At 44.7% G+C, this 14565-nt stretch overlaps 1 protein-coding gene across 3 annotated transcripts in view; it reads right to left on the bottom strand.

Moving 5' to 3' along the window:
• The window catches only part of CPM (carboxypeptidase M), a 300531-nt gene that overhangs the window by 245881 nt on the left and 40085 nt on the right, over positions 1 to 14565 (bottom strand). The window contains exon 1 of one of the 3 annotated variants that reach the window (XM_078676709.1): positions 4724 to 4816. The exons of the other annotated variants lie outside the window; for them this stretch is intronic. The gene's annotated coding sequence lies outside the window, so the exon portion shown is untranslated. Of the gene's footprint in view, positions 1 to 4723; positions 4817 to 14565 lie in introns of those variants that run through there. 3 annotated transcript variants of the gene reach the window in all.

The raw sequence follows: 14565 nt of genomic DNA on the forward strand, positions 1-14565 counted from the left end.
CTCCAACAAGCAACGGAAGTTGTGAAAAACACGGAGTGGAGGCAGGCTGGGGTATAATATCATTGGAACATCAGCTTGTAGGCGGACTCTTGATGCAAGGTACTTCTATGTGTCTTGGTGATTTCTCACCACAACATCTCCCATTTTTTCTTCATGCAGGATCTTCCCTCCTGCATGTATAGTGAGCTGATAGTAGTCCCAAAAGTGTTCCTGGTTATCCGATTCCCTAACCGCAAAGCCCGAGTTTGCTGTGCACAGTTTGGCAATACTAGGTTCATCTTACTGGTGGCAAAGACGGTTTGCCAGCAGGATGCCAACCTTGTCCCCTCCATCATAATATTTTTGCTTGAGAGCCAGAAGAGAGCATTCAGCCTTAACCACTTGCACGCTAGCGGTTTTCCCGCTGTGTGCTGGATTTTCAAAATCAACATGTTGAGTGACGAGTTCACCTTGTCATCCGCACAGGGCAGGTAAAGCTGATGACGAGCTTAGCTCGTCATCAGCATGGAAGGGGTTAATGACCCTATGTGGACCCAATTGCACTCGTAGTATTGTGATTTGTTGTTTGATACTGCCCTAGGGATTGCGCTTATCTAGTCCCTCCAGGGTTCTAATCTCTTCAGTGAGTTTGGTCTCAAAGAAGCGTGCTTTGCATGTCCGTGCTATCACTATAGAGGAAATTACACCATGTATTGTTGCCTTAGGTTGATCTCATAGCATTTGAGGAGGGATATCAGATAAAGCACTGAGTTAGAAATATTCTCAGATCACATGATTGATTGCAGCCCTATCTAGTGGTTCGCTCAACAGCAGAGGTGGGAGTCACCACCAATGGGGGGACATGTGGGGTACCTGTCCGGGAGAGCCAGGTCAGCGCTATGTGTGCATGGTACGAGATAGAAAGGTCACACATCAGTGCTGTTTCCAGGCTGTGCAGGAGGGAATGTGGAAGGAATACATAGTCAATACGGGATTATTACTGATGTACATGTGAATAAAAGGAATAATCCTGAGCATCAGGTGTAAGTAGCGCCAAGCATCAACTTGGCCTGAGTCTGTAATTTCCCTCATAAACTGGGCCGGCATTGCTCCCATGCCTTTGAAATGAGTGGCATTCCTGTCAAGCATGGGCTCCCACACCAAGTTGAAAATCCCTCTTGAATACCACCTCTCCCTGGGAGAGACTGAGTTGGTCCTTAAGAATCCTACGGAGGAAGAAGTCCTGGGCCTGGATAGGGGTATACAGATTCAGAAAGGTCAGGGTATTGCGTCCTCGCTCCACTATCACCACCAGGAAGGGACCCCGAGATCTCTGACTACAGGTAGCAACTTAGTAATAAATCTCTGCGTGAAAAGGAGGCCTGCCCCTAGCGCTATAGTCTCAATATAAGCCCAGTATTGGGAAGGGTACTTAGGGTGTAACATATGAGGCCAGTCCTCTCGGAGCAGATGTTCTCCTGTAGGAAGATTATGTCTGGGTCATGGTGGAGGAGGTATTGCCATAACTGTTTCTGCTTACTACAAGAATTAAGCTCCTTCACATTGAGGGAGACGAGTTTGGTCGGGGTCCCCATGGTCTATCTAGTAGAAGATAGGAGAAAGGGATATTCATTACTTCGGCTGCAGCCACACACCCACAAGAGTACACAGGCAGAACCAGGGAAAGCAATAATCCCAGACCAATATCATCCCCCCAGGACCCCAGTGGGTGTACCGGGCAAGAGAAAACGAATGGACCACAGGGCCCAACATGGCGAGTCACTCCATCATTGGACCGATGAGGGATTCCCTCAAGTGGAGAAGTGCCTCAATGAGGGGAGGAGGCCAGACAGGTAAAGAAGAGCAAGCAATATCCAAGTCTACGTCTATGTGTTTACACCAGAGTTTCAGACACAACACCACAAGAGGCAATACAAAAAGAAAAGTCTAGCCCTGAGGCCGCAGGCCCTGCAAGAAAAAAAAGAAAGGATGAGCAAGACAATGTGTTCCAGCGGCTATGGTAGAGCTGGTGCAGCCCGCCCAAGCAACAGTCAAGTGTCTGAGCCAGAATGTTGAGAAGATTACTGCTTCATATTTTGTAGATAGGATATGATGTCGTCTCACCGCTCAGAGGGCTCTTGCCTTCCCAGTTGATCCCTGCTGTGTCTGCCAACAATGTCCCATGTCGGGAGCCATCTGCCCTCCTCCTCCTGGAGTTCATGTGAAGTCTCTGAATCCGGGGAGCCCTCTGGCAGGCCCAGCAGGCACAAGGCTTCAGTTAGGAAATGTACCAACCGCTGTTTACCATTCAACAGGAGGAGCAGGGCAAAAAAGTGTGTCCATTGATATATAATGCCCATTTCGCTGTGACTGTCCTGAAGTCTCTTCATTTCTTAGGTGCCACTGGAGAGAGATTTTGAAAGATTTGCAGTGTACGGCCTCGAAAGGGCAGGCCAGCGCCGCCACAAGCCACTTTCAGGATGGCCTCCTTCTCCTAAAAAAAGTGCAGTCTCATTAGAATGTCCGGAGTGCTGTCTGGTCATCCTGACATGGCTGAAGACACGATGAGCGTAGTCCAGGAGCAATGGCTGAGCTCCCGTATCTCTTTGGATATTTTGATGGAGGACTTTTGTGAAGGTCATAATATCATCTGCCTCATCGCCCTGGGTAACACCCCGAATGCGGAGATTGTTTATGCGGCTTAGATTCTTCAAATCCTCCTGTTTGGCATGGAGTTCGACCTGCTAGTCCTCCAGGGCAACAACATGGCGCATAAGCATCGCTTGATCCTCCATGCAGGAATCCATTGTGCGGTTGAGGTCATCCATGCGCGTGCCTACTTCCATAATGTGTCTGCGAAGGTCCTGCATGCAACTTTTAAAGTCTGTTTTTAGGGAGCCAATTTCTTGCTTAATGACATTTCAAAATTGGACCATGTTGTCCTGAGTAATCGGTTGAGCTGCAGCAGCTCTAAGAGCCTGTGTGGAGGGCTCCCCCTTAGTAGCCATGGCCTGCAAGTAGGACTTTGACAATACAGAAACCGCACAGCAGTCCTTGCAGGAGTTGCCCCTCTGTACATTATCGTGGGGACAAGCGTTTTATGGGCATGAAGGATGGAGCTGAGGGGTTCTGCACTGGGTAAACGTCAGCAAGCCCGGGGGGCCGAAGATATCTACACAGGAGGATGGCTCGGAAGACAAGGGGGCCAAAGGATGCCGCGCCCAGAGGTCCCACTTGGGTGTAGGGCGACAGACCACAATGCAGTGAACTAAATCATGATCAGGGGGACCTCACTACCACCAGGGCAGCAGAGAGGGGGGCCGGGCCAGGAGCTCTACCAGACGGCTGTTTCAATCCATGGAATTTGTGGGAGTCTGTGGGGGTTAACCTCTGCCCTAAGCACATACACCATTAGTGTCCCAAAAGAAGTAAAGTAATAGTTGTCAGATCGCTGTCCTCTTTTCATCAAGTCTTCACTTTATTCTAGGATATATCAGCCTCACACCAGCCAACACGTGTGAGGCACGTGTTTCGTCTTCAGGTTAAGTCACCCTATGACTTCTTAAGGGCTGGAATTGTTAATCAATACAACATTGTCTGCATATACAAATATTGGTATTGGTAACACCTAACCACTGGTGATGGTGTTATACCAAAGTCGGTGTTTGCCACATTCTCAAAAAACCCAGAGGCACCTCGGTGCCACTCAAAGAACCACCATTCATAAAGTGAGTCGATCCATACAAAGTAACTGTGACAAATAAAACCAAACAATACATGCTTTGTGTCCTATTTATATAAAGTTATATTGTGATGTTTACAGTAGTAACTGACACCAAGGAGATATATGTATATAGGTATATCCCACACTGAACTGAGAAGAAAGAGAGCTGTGCAATCTAGTCCTAACCTGACTAGAATATCAAATAAAATTACGTGCATATCTTGGCGTGATCTGGATGAGGGAAAGTTAAATTAAATGGAAATCAATGTGTGCAAACTATGTCATGTGTAATTTATGACAGGTCATAATATAAATTTATCAAGACACATACCTCGTATGGTATTCTATCCTGTCTACCGATTGCAGACTTGTTGTCAATCAATTAGTAACATGTAAGCGTATCTGTGCTCTTGTCACCTCCTTCAAGGTAAAGTAGTATATGTCTATCCGACCAACTATATGTCATTGCCATACAATACTAGATGGTGTAAAATGTCTAAATTATCCGATCGCTTCTGGCACAGTCAAAATATGATCACGCTTACAGCATACTATGTCAGTGGTGGCCTCACACAATTAGGTGCACTGAACGTGCAAAATTAAGGTGGTGAAGTAACCACCAAAAAAGCCACATTATGATACTACCGCCAATAAAATCATACTCAAAACAATGGTATTTTATTAAGTGACACGCCCAACCGTAAAATAGAATATCGATAGTACCATCATTCAAACTAAAGCCTATGGCATTCTTGAAAGATCACGTATAAACACGGTCAAAGGCACAAAGTAATAAGACACTGGGTCGTGTAGAAACCATCTGAGCTATCCACATCTCCATAAACAAAGTAGTTCCAACATTAATGGTTGAATATACTGGCAGTCATTACACAACATTCGTACATTTACAGCCATCAAATGCACCATGTTAAATAGCCATCAGTGAATACCAAACCGGTTTTACATGCATCCAAATAATCCTCCACCCGGTAAAAGACCGGTATAACCGTCCCAACTCACCTGAGTATGGTCAGGCGTAGATCATCCCGCATCTCCATATCTGTTGTGGCATCCATGCGCCATATTGTTAATGACGTGCTATTTATACATGTGTCCGGCCGGATCGAAATTCTGTGCCATATTAAAGTGGTTGAAGATCCACATAAGGGATCAGATAAAGGATTCACTATGTGTATAGTAAAGCAACACCTCGCCACATCTCCAGTATGGGTTACTCTATTTGTACAGCATGTATATAGAATATATTCGGCATGAGTAAATCATCACCATATTAGAATAGTGTAAATCGCACAAAAGTACATCCATACCATCTGACAATATTGCGCCACAATAAAGATAGTTTGTCACCACCTGTTTTTTATCTCCAATACAAAGTCTCCAAGTGTAAGTAAATTAGATATGGCATGACCTGTAATTTGCTGCCATCTTGGAGTGGTGTAAAATGAAACAAAGTTGGAAAGATATAAGTAAGACCGGCAAATACAATCGCTAGTCTAGCATCTCCATATATTAATCCTGAGTAGGTGTGGTAAAACGTAATTTTTTTTTAATGTGTGTATAGCATGAGCCATAAATCGTCGACATGTTGGAATGGTGTAAATCAAAGTAACGCTGTAACATATATAGTGAGAAAACCGGTGTAAGTACAAGTCTCTTATGACATGGTGCAGTGTTCTCTCCCAGTATCACATAAAATTATAGAAACCGACGTCAATACAATTCTCTTAAGCCATGATGGAGTGAGTGTTTTCTCCCAATATCACATAAAGTTATGGCATACAAATGGCCATAACAATGATGTATCTATCATAGATTCTAATTGCCTTGGTCCATGTGTATGTCACTGCCGGAACCGGCATAGATACAATTATCTATGCCCTAATGGAGTAATTCCGCCGAGTATTCCTTACAATATAACAACCCATAAGAGATGATATAACTATCATAGACGAAAAAACCAAAACTGCACATCCAGCTCACGCTAAATTACATGTAACGCCTATCCAGTCAAAAATATAAGAATCCCTCATCCTTCTCATCTTGATGTCAGGATGCTCAGATGAGATGGCAGTGATCTCCACTTCTTGAAAATTAAAAGCTATGTGTGTCAGTCTTAGGAAAGAACGTGTGTGTGTGAATCAATAAGTAAAAGATATTAATGTAACAATTACACCCTAACTGGAACAGGAACCCCAAACCGGTGTGTTTTGTGCTCCAAGATTCATTATAGCGCAATATGCATGCTAGGAGCAGTAATCACTAGAAACACCTCACATCGTTTAAGCATACAGTAAACATTTAGTTGTAAAGCATCATTAACCATTACTCTTCATCGGTGGGAAAACCTCACTACTATCATTGAATCATTACAATTAGAAGGAAATAAGTATGCATTACTGTAAAAATAAGCCACAACAGATGTTCATGGTCTGTATTTAGCCCATTCACAGCCGTGTGCAGACGCAATATCCATTTTGCTTCACATCTCCTAAAGGTTAGTTCTCTATTTCCTCCCCTCGGGTCTCGTGGTATATGGTCTATACCAAAAAATTCAAAGTTCTTATGTAGTCCTTGTTGGCCACACTCTCTTATTTGTACTGCTACTGGGTATCTAGGGTCCTACATCTTTAATGCCCTCATGTGTTCATATATCCTGTCCTTGAATGCCCTGATTGTGCTCCCAACGTTCACGAGTCCACACTTGCACATTATGACATAAGCTACAAATTTTGTGTAGCACATGACATTATGACGTATAGTGTAGTTCCTCCCCCTCCCGTCTGAGAAATTGACAGTATTATCTTGGGTCCACCTGCACACCATACAGTGTCCACATTTAAAGAAGCCCAACATATGTGGTGTTAACCAGTTCTTCTGTGGTCTAGGCAATGGATAACTGGAACAGAGGAGAGTCCTCAGAGTATGTCCTCTCCGGTAAGTGACCAAGCAGTAATTGGTCAAAACCTCATCTAACATTCTATCACTCTTCAACAGGTGCCAATATTTATTAAGGCACTTACGATACCTGTTGAACATACTTTTGTAATCTTCAATTGGATGCACTATCTTAGAATCCTTTCTTGTATCTGTGCGGTGTTGTAGTGTTTGCTGTCTCTCTATTCTGTTCACTCTGTTTATGGCTATTCTCACTACATGTACATTGCATCCTCTGACTAAAAAGCGTTCTCCATATCCTGAAGGCATATTTGAAATTCAATATTATCACTACAATTACGTCTGACTCTCAGCATTTCTCCAAAGGGAATCGCGTTAATCTGGCTCCTAGGGTGAGAACTAGACACATGAAGCATGAGGTTGTCTTGCGGAAATTTCAAGATCCAAAATTTCATTACGTTCATGGCTATATTTGCTGGTGAATCTCATGTTGGCATAATTAGAATTGAGATAAGTAATTAATTCACTCATTGCCTGTCCAGATTAGCAGGCAATCGTCAATGTACCGCCCCCAGTACAGGATATGGTAGACTCATTCTGAGCCCCCTGGGCCCCAGATGTGTCCCTCCTTGAAAAACCCCATGAAGAGGTTTGCGTAGGAGGGAGCAAACCTGGAACCCATGGCGGCCCCCTGTAGCTGTCGATACCATGTCTTGTCAAACAAAAATACATTGTTCTCCAAAACCATTTTAGTCATGGTTAATAACATCTGAGTATGTGTTATTTATTTTATTTCTATTTATAAAGTTTTACATAGCCCAAACAAGATCCCGAAGGACATCAGAGCGCTTTGCAAAAAAAATAATGGAAGGAAGGACATAAAAGCAATGATGACATAGAGTAAGAATACAAAAAAAAGGAATAATCACATAATTACAAGGCAAATAAGACAGGATGAGTAATACAATAAACAGGTATATAACATGCTACGCAGGAAGGCACACTATCGCATGGTAAGGAAGAACAGCATCAAATGTTTGTACAATGAATGTAGGATCACTAGCTTCGAGCAGGAGAAACCTAGTCCAATTATGGTAAAAATGTATTCATTAGGACTCTTTTGGCTTTCAGTTAGAAAGCAGCCGTTGAGGAGATTCTGCAAATTTACGGTGGAAGAGAGTTCCATATCTTTGGGGCCGCGCCAGAGAAGGCTCGGTTACAAGTTCTCTTTTTGGTAAGGATGAATGCTTTCAGGAGGAAAGTGTTAGCGCTTCTTGAGGCTCTACCAGCACATGATAATTCAAGAATTTTGTAATAGGTATCTGGGAGTATTGAAATGCAGAGCTTTGTGCACCAGAACGGCAATCTTTAACTGAATTCTAGCTTCGTAGGGCAACCATTTAAGAGATTTGAGAACTGTTCATAGTAAATTGCTTGCCTAGTATTAATAATACGCATTAGGGCTAAGATACCCTTCTCATGTGAAATAGATGTGTACAGTGATGTAACATCAAGTGTAACCAACCATAGCCCTGACTCCCATTATAAGTCCTGTAAAACATTCAAAGCATGTTTAGTGTCTCTTATTTATGAGGGAAGCTTCTCTACATACGTTTGCAAGAACAAATCAACAAATTCTGAGATCCTCTCTGTGGGTCTCCCAATCCCCGAAACAATATTTTTGACAGAGTTATAGATAGTGCGAACTTGACCCGGTATCAGGTATCAGAGCGCTTTACATAGTACCAGTTGTGTTACATGGGGACACATTCATTTTTGTTAGGCACAGGGAGATTAAGTGATTTGCCCAGAATCACAGGATGTTCAGCGTCATTGCCGAGAATCAAACCCGGTTCCCCAGATTAAAGACCGACCGCCCTAGTCGTAAGGCCAACTCCTTTCCAGGTCTCCCTGGTGGGGACAAAGCCATTTTATGAACTTTAGGCAGTGTATACAGACACAGGTATCTTGATCTATCAATATGCAAGTAATGGAATTCATCAATGGATAGTAGGCCACCATCATACCACTTTTGCAATTGTGTATTGATGTTTTTTCTCAAATCAAACATGGGATTATTGTGAAGCTTTTCATAAAACTAGGGTATTATTTAGTTGGGACATAATTTCATTATTGTACTCAGAGCGGTTCATAACAACAATATTGCCTCCTTTATCTGCTTCTCTTATGATAATATAACTGTTGTGTTCGAGCGTTCTATGGGCTTCTCTTTCGCCACTAGTTAGATTACCAGGTACCCCCAAGTATCAACCAATTTCAACAGTAGTTTGAAAACTTCATTGGCTACCTATAATAAGCCGAATTAAATTCAAAGCACTCTGCATTGCCTTCAAGGCCATCCACAAAATTGGACCTGATTTCTTGAAGAAGGCTCTGTGTGTCTACATGAGCCCCCTCGCGGCCATCGCACGCCAACACAACCTCAACATAATCTCCTACGCCGACGACACCCAGCTGATCCTCTCCCTGACCAACGACCCCGCCACCGCCAGAGCCAACCTGCACGAAGGGATGAGAGAGGTAGCCGAATGGATGACGACCAGCCGCCTGAAACTGAACACGGACAAGACGGAGGTCCTCATCCTGGGCTCCTCGCCCTCCGCCTGGGACGACTCCTGGTGGCCCCCCGCCCTGGGCACCGCACCCAAACCGACGGACCACGCACGCAACCTGGGCTTCATCCTGGACTCCTCCCTCTCCATGACCAGACAAGTAAACGCCGTCTCCTCGTCTTGCTTCAACATCCTGCGCATGCTACGGAAGATCTTCCGGTGGATCCCCACCGAGACGAGGAAGACGGTCACCCAGGCCCTCGTCACCAGCCGACTGGACTACGGCAACGCCCTTTACGCCGGAACCACCGCCAAGCTCCAGAAGAGACTCCAGCGGATCCAGAACGCCTCGGCCAGACTCATCCTCGACATCCCCCGACGCAGCCACATCTCCGGACACCTGAGAGATCTGCATTGGCTCCCGGTCAACAAGAGAATCACCTTCCGTCTCCTCACCCACGCGCACAAAGCCATACACGACCAAGGCCCGAGCTACCTCAACAACCGGATCAACTTCTACACTCCCAAGCGCCTCCTCAGATCAACCAGCCACGCCCTCGCCGCCGTCCCCCGCATCCGAAGAGCGACAACAGGAGGAAGGTCCTTCTCCTACCTGGCCGCCAAGACCTGGAACTCACTCCCGACCGACCTACGCCTGACCCAAGACCACCTCTCCTTCAGGAGGAAGCTCAAGACCTGGCTGTTCGAGCAGTAACGGCACCCCCCCCCCCCCCAACCCAGCGCCTTGAGACCCTACGGGTGAGTAGTGCGCTCAACAAATGACCTGATTGATTGATTGATTGTTTATACTCCCAATAGACCCTTGCGTTCATCAACAGCCGACCTTTTGAAGGTCCCTCGCACTAGAAAAGTTTCCTGAGGTGACAGAAGATTCACTGTCGCCACTGCCAAATTATGGAACACCCTCCCTCTACATATTAAATCCTGCCCAACCCTACTTGCCTTCAGGAAACTGGTAAAAACATGGCTTTTTAATCAATAGGCACCCCACTCCTGGCTCGATCTTCTACACAGTCCGCAGCGGCGAGACACCCAAGGGTATTTGTGCGCTCTACAAATTGCTTAAATAAATAAATTATCTACTCTCTTCATATCTCACCACTGACTATCAGTGTCCCATTTCTCCACATCCCTACTCATTAGAGTATAAAAAGTATCAATCATATTACCACTTGGTTGAGTCTGTGGGTGTCCGGGGTCCACACCACCTCAGGGAACCCCCAGGGACACAAAGAGTCTGGGGCAGGACGATGTCCTCCCAGTACACTCAGTCCTCAGAGCGCCGCTGGGCCACCGCCTCACACCTCCTGGTCTGCACGGGGCTCCTACTACCCCGTGCCGAGCAACAATCAGCTAAGGGACCTCAAGCAGCATGCTGCAGGCTGGCACAACTTATACTCACCCTGCGATGTAACGTGGCGGGTGTCACAGCCCTCCGCCCTGGGGCTATGCAATGATCCAATGTTTGGAGGCAAGGGCCTAACCACAGGACACACCCGTCCTGTGGTGCAGCCAGGCTCTCGACAGTCATCCCCTTCGCTCATAGGGTCTGCAAGTGTAGACTTCAATCAGGAGCCCCTTGGGCAAGGCAGAAGGCCCAGTGGAGCGGCAGGCCAGCACTCCATCCACGCACCCTGTAGCGCTGTGCAGCAGTAGGCCCAGTCATTGCCAGGAGTCTGCAAAAAATGGTGGGCCAGGAAACCGAAGATCTGGCAGGAAAAGTGACAGGCAGCACCCCGCTCACCTGCAAAGCTCCCCGCTCTCACTGCCAGCAAGCCGCCTCAGGGATCTGTCGCTGCCGCGTGTCAACAGCCTGCCTCTCATGCGCACTGTGTTGCATTCTGCACTCTTCCCCACAGTCGGAAAGCCAAAATGATGGGTGCTCCCAGACCCTGGAAGCAACGCAGGTTACTGCGTCCACCAAGAAGCTGTGCCCTAGGTTGCAGTCGCCTGATCCCTGGAGGGACCTTAGGACCCAAGCAGCAGGTGAGTCCGCAATTGGCCGGAACAGCAAGACAGGCAAAAATAAGCGTATAGGCATTCGGGGACTCAGAGCATAGATGAGCTGCATCCTACTCCATGTACTGCCAAGCCACGCCACCCATTATAGCTCTTTTAACTTAGGTGATAATGAGGTGTATAAGCAACCAGTTATTAATATTAGTGTGAACCCACAAGAACAGTTAAAACAAAAATTTCATGCCAGAGCCAGGCTTAAAAGGTATCTTCCAGATTCCCAGATTGGACTACGGGATTTTCCTTCTCTCTAGTCTACAAAGCCCATTTGGCTCCCAGCAGAGCACTTCTTGATGCAGTTGCTTGTTTTATCTCAAGTCACAGGAAATATGACTACATCACACTCATCCTAGCGACTCTTCAATGGCTTCCCATTGATGCCACAAGACAGTATAAACCTGTTTAAACCTGCTTGCATCAAGCACAAAGCCCTACAACTCTTGTCCCTCCTTCCCAACTGGAAAACTGAAAACCTCAGGCCCTCAACATAATTGGAGAAACGTAGATGCCCTTGTCCTGCAGCTGCCCACATTCAAGCAGGAACGCTATATGAGCCAGTGCCTCTCTTAAAGCACAACAAGGATTTAGAGGTCCCTTTCTTTAGCCCTGATGGCATGCCACCTTTACAAAGGACTCAAAATCCATCTTCTTGAAAGTCATTTTGGCTAAAGCTATGCTTGCCCCTAAACTTATCTCCTTCAACTCCACCTCGTCGATTTTACAATTTCACTGTGGTTTGCTTACGTTTTGCGCTTGACGGCCGTTTGAACCTGCTCTCTTCTACCTTGTGGGTTTCATGCTTTTTACCTTGTTTTGCTTATGTTTGCACTTCACGATTGTTAAACCTGTTGTCTTGTGAAACGCTCTAATGCCTCTTAGGCCTTTTTTTCTCTCTCTCTCTCTCTCTCTCTCTCTCTCTCTCTAGATCTATATATATATATATATATATATATATATATATATATATATACACACACACACACATACATTATCCCCAATCTTCCTCACAGATAGAATTTAGCCGCACACCAGACAACGGAGCTTGCATCTTTTATTCGAATTTTCAAATCGGCAGTCCTGACATGTTTCGTTACTTCCTGTAACTTTTTCAAAGGTGCGCCGATAGGTTTCTGTTGTTAAAGATTAGTGAACCCACGAGATTTGTGCTCTTTTTGAAACGTTCGTCCCCGTTGGCACGCCCACAGTGGCCGCAATGTCTCTTGGTACTCGTGGTTCACTTTATTTTGTTTTTACTTTCAACCCTCCATTGGGTAATGCACAGAAATATTTATTTAAATTGTCCTTATTGTAGAGATGTAAGGTCCGTTGCGCCCTAAGTAAATATATATATATATATATATATATATATATATATATATATATATATATATATATATATGTGCAGAAACCTCCAGACGAACTGTAGGAAGAGGCCACGCGGGGAAATACCGGAGAAACCTTTATTTGGACAAGCAGGTAGGCATAATGCATTTCGGCACCAACGTCTTCTTCAGATGCCACTGCTGCACTGCACACCAGTCACATAGCTTCGCTTTTAAATGCCTCTGCAGACCTCCCATTGTGGATAGGAAGCACCTCCCCTGTCATGTGACCGCTCACCTGCCGTAGTGCTGGTTGTCCTACAGCACCCAGAATGCATCATATTCTGGGTAGGTGCTGCGTGGGGAATGACTAATGGCAGTCCTTGTGGTTTACGTGTGTTGCAGAACGGGGCGTACTGATGCGGGTCCACTGTCAGTCCTCGGGCTGTAATATTGTGCCTGGAGTGGTAAATGGCTTTTGTCATTTTACAGCTCGGCGTGGATAGCACTGTGCTAATGCTATGCTTAAAGACTTTACTGTACAAATGGCAAAAGACTTTGTCCATTTCTATCTCGGCGTGGATAGCACTGTGCTAATCCTATGCTTAAAAACTTTGATAGAAAAGAAGACATCTGAGGTGAGCAAATTTAGTGTCGCTGGTGTTGAGGGTGCTCTATACAGGAGCTGCCTTCCACCTAAATTTGGGAACTACCCAGAGTTCCCTTCTTCTCTTTTTTTGCATATATATCTATCTATATATATATTCACTGAAAAAACCATAGGTTATAGACCATATATAGTTAGGAATTAGCATTTACAAAACCTTGAAAATTCACTGAAAAAACCATAGGTTATAGACCATATATAGTTAGGAATTAGCATTTAAAAAACCTTATTTTACTCACACAAAACCATTGAAATTCCATATATAGTTAGTTGCACTAACTATATATTGCGCACCCGCAATCCACTGCTGATCATGTCACATATTACATCATTCATGACATGGTCAGTGACATCACTGATGACATCACTGATGACATCTCAAATGACATCACTGATGACATCACTGATGACATCTCATTTGACATCATTCTTGTGCTAATACGATAAACCTCTTCAGACTCTAATATAACCTTAGATACACTCAGTGTATACAGACACTCACACACTGACATCTCAAATGACATCACTGATGACATCACTGATGACAACATCCAGTGACTGTATGTTTCTGTAAAGTTAAAATATGTCTTACATAGTGAAGAATGAGTGGATGTATAAGTGTCTGGATGAAGGATTTAGTAGGTGCGTGACTGACTGTATGAGTGAGTGATTAAATGTGTCTCACTGAATGCATGGGTTAGTGACTAAACTGTCTTAATTTGTGCATCATTATGTCTGTTGTTCTGTAAACTGCTGCATGTGTTGATCATTAGCTATACGAGAGGCTATATGTGTTATTAATTGGTTGCCCAAGTATTTCTATGGGAGATTGAGTTTGTGTGGGGGTGGCTGGAAGGTGTGTGACTCTATGCATAGAGGTGTGAGCAGTTTATTCACTAGGTGTATGAGTTCAAGAGTGCATGTGGAAACAGCTACATGGGCAGTTGACTGTGTGCATGAGTGTATTGATGAGTGAATGGATATCTCAATGCTACATGTCATAGTAAGTACATATGTAAAACACAGTACATGTGAGAGTTGGCATATATAAATAACTGTGCATGAGAGCCACTGAATGAGTGAGTGGTTGTATCGATCATTGTGAACTTGTATCAGGGATTGTATAAGAGAGTAAATATGTGTTAGTATATGTTTCAATAAGTAAGGTGTGTTTAACTGTATAGTTGAAGAAATGGAGGTGAGATTGTTTCTTTGCATGACTGACTGGGTGTGTGAGTAACTCCATGGATGAGTGGCAGTGTGTGAGTGTCTGTATACACTGAGTGTATCTAAGGTTATATTAGAGTCTGAAGAGGTTTATCGTATTAGCACAAGAATGATGTCAAA

This window comes from Lissotriton helveticus, chromosome 1_1 (assembly GCF_964261635.1).
Source record: "Lissotriton helveticus chromosome 1_1, aLisHel1.1, whole genome shotgun sequence".
Lineage (NCBI taxonomy): Eukaryota > Metazoa > Chordata > Amphibia > Caudata > Salamandridae > Lissotriton > Lissotriton helveticus.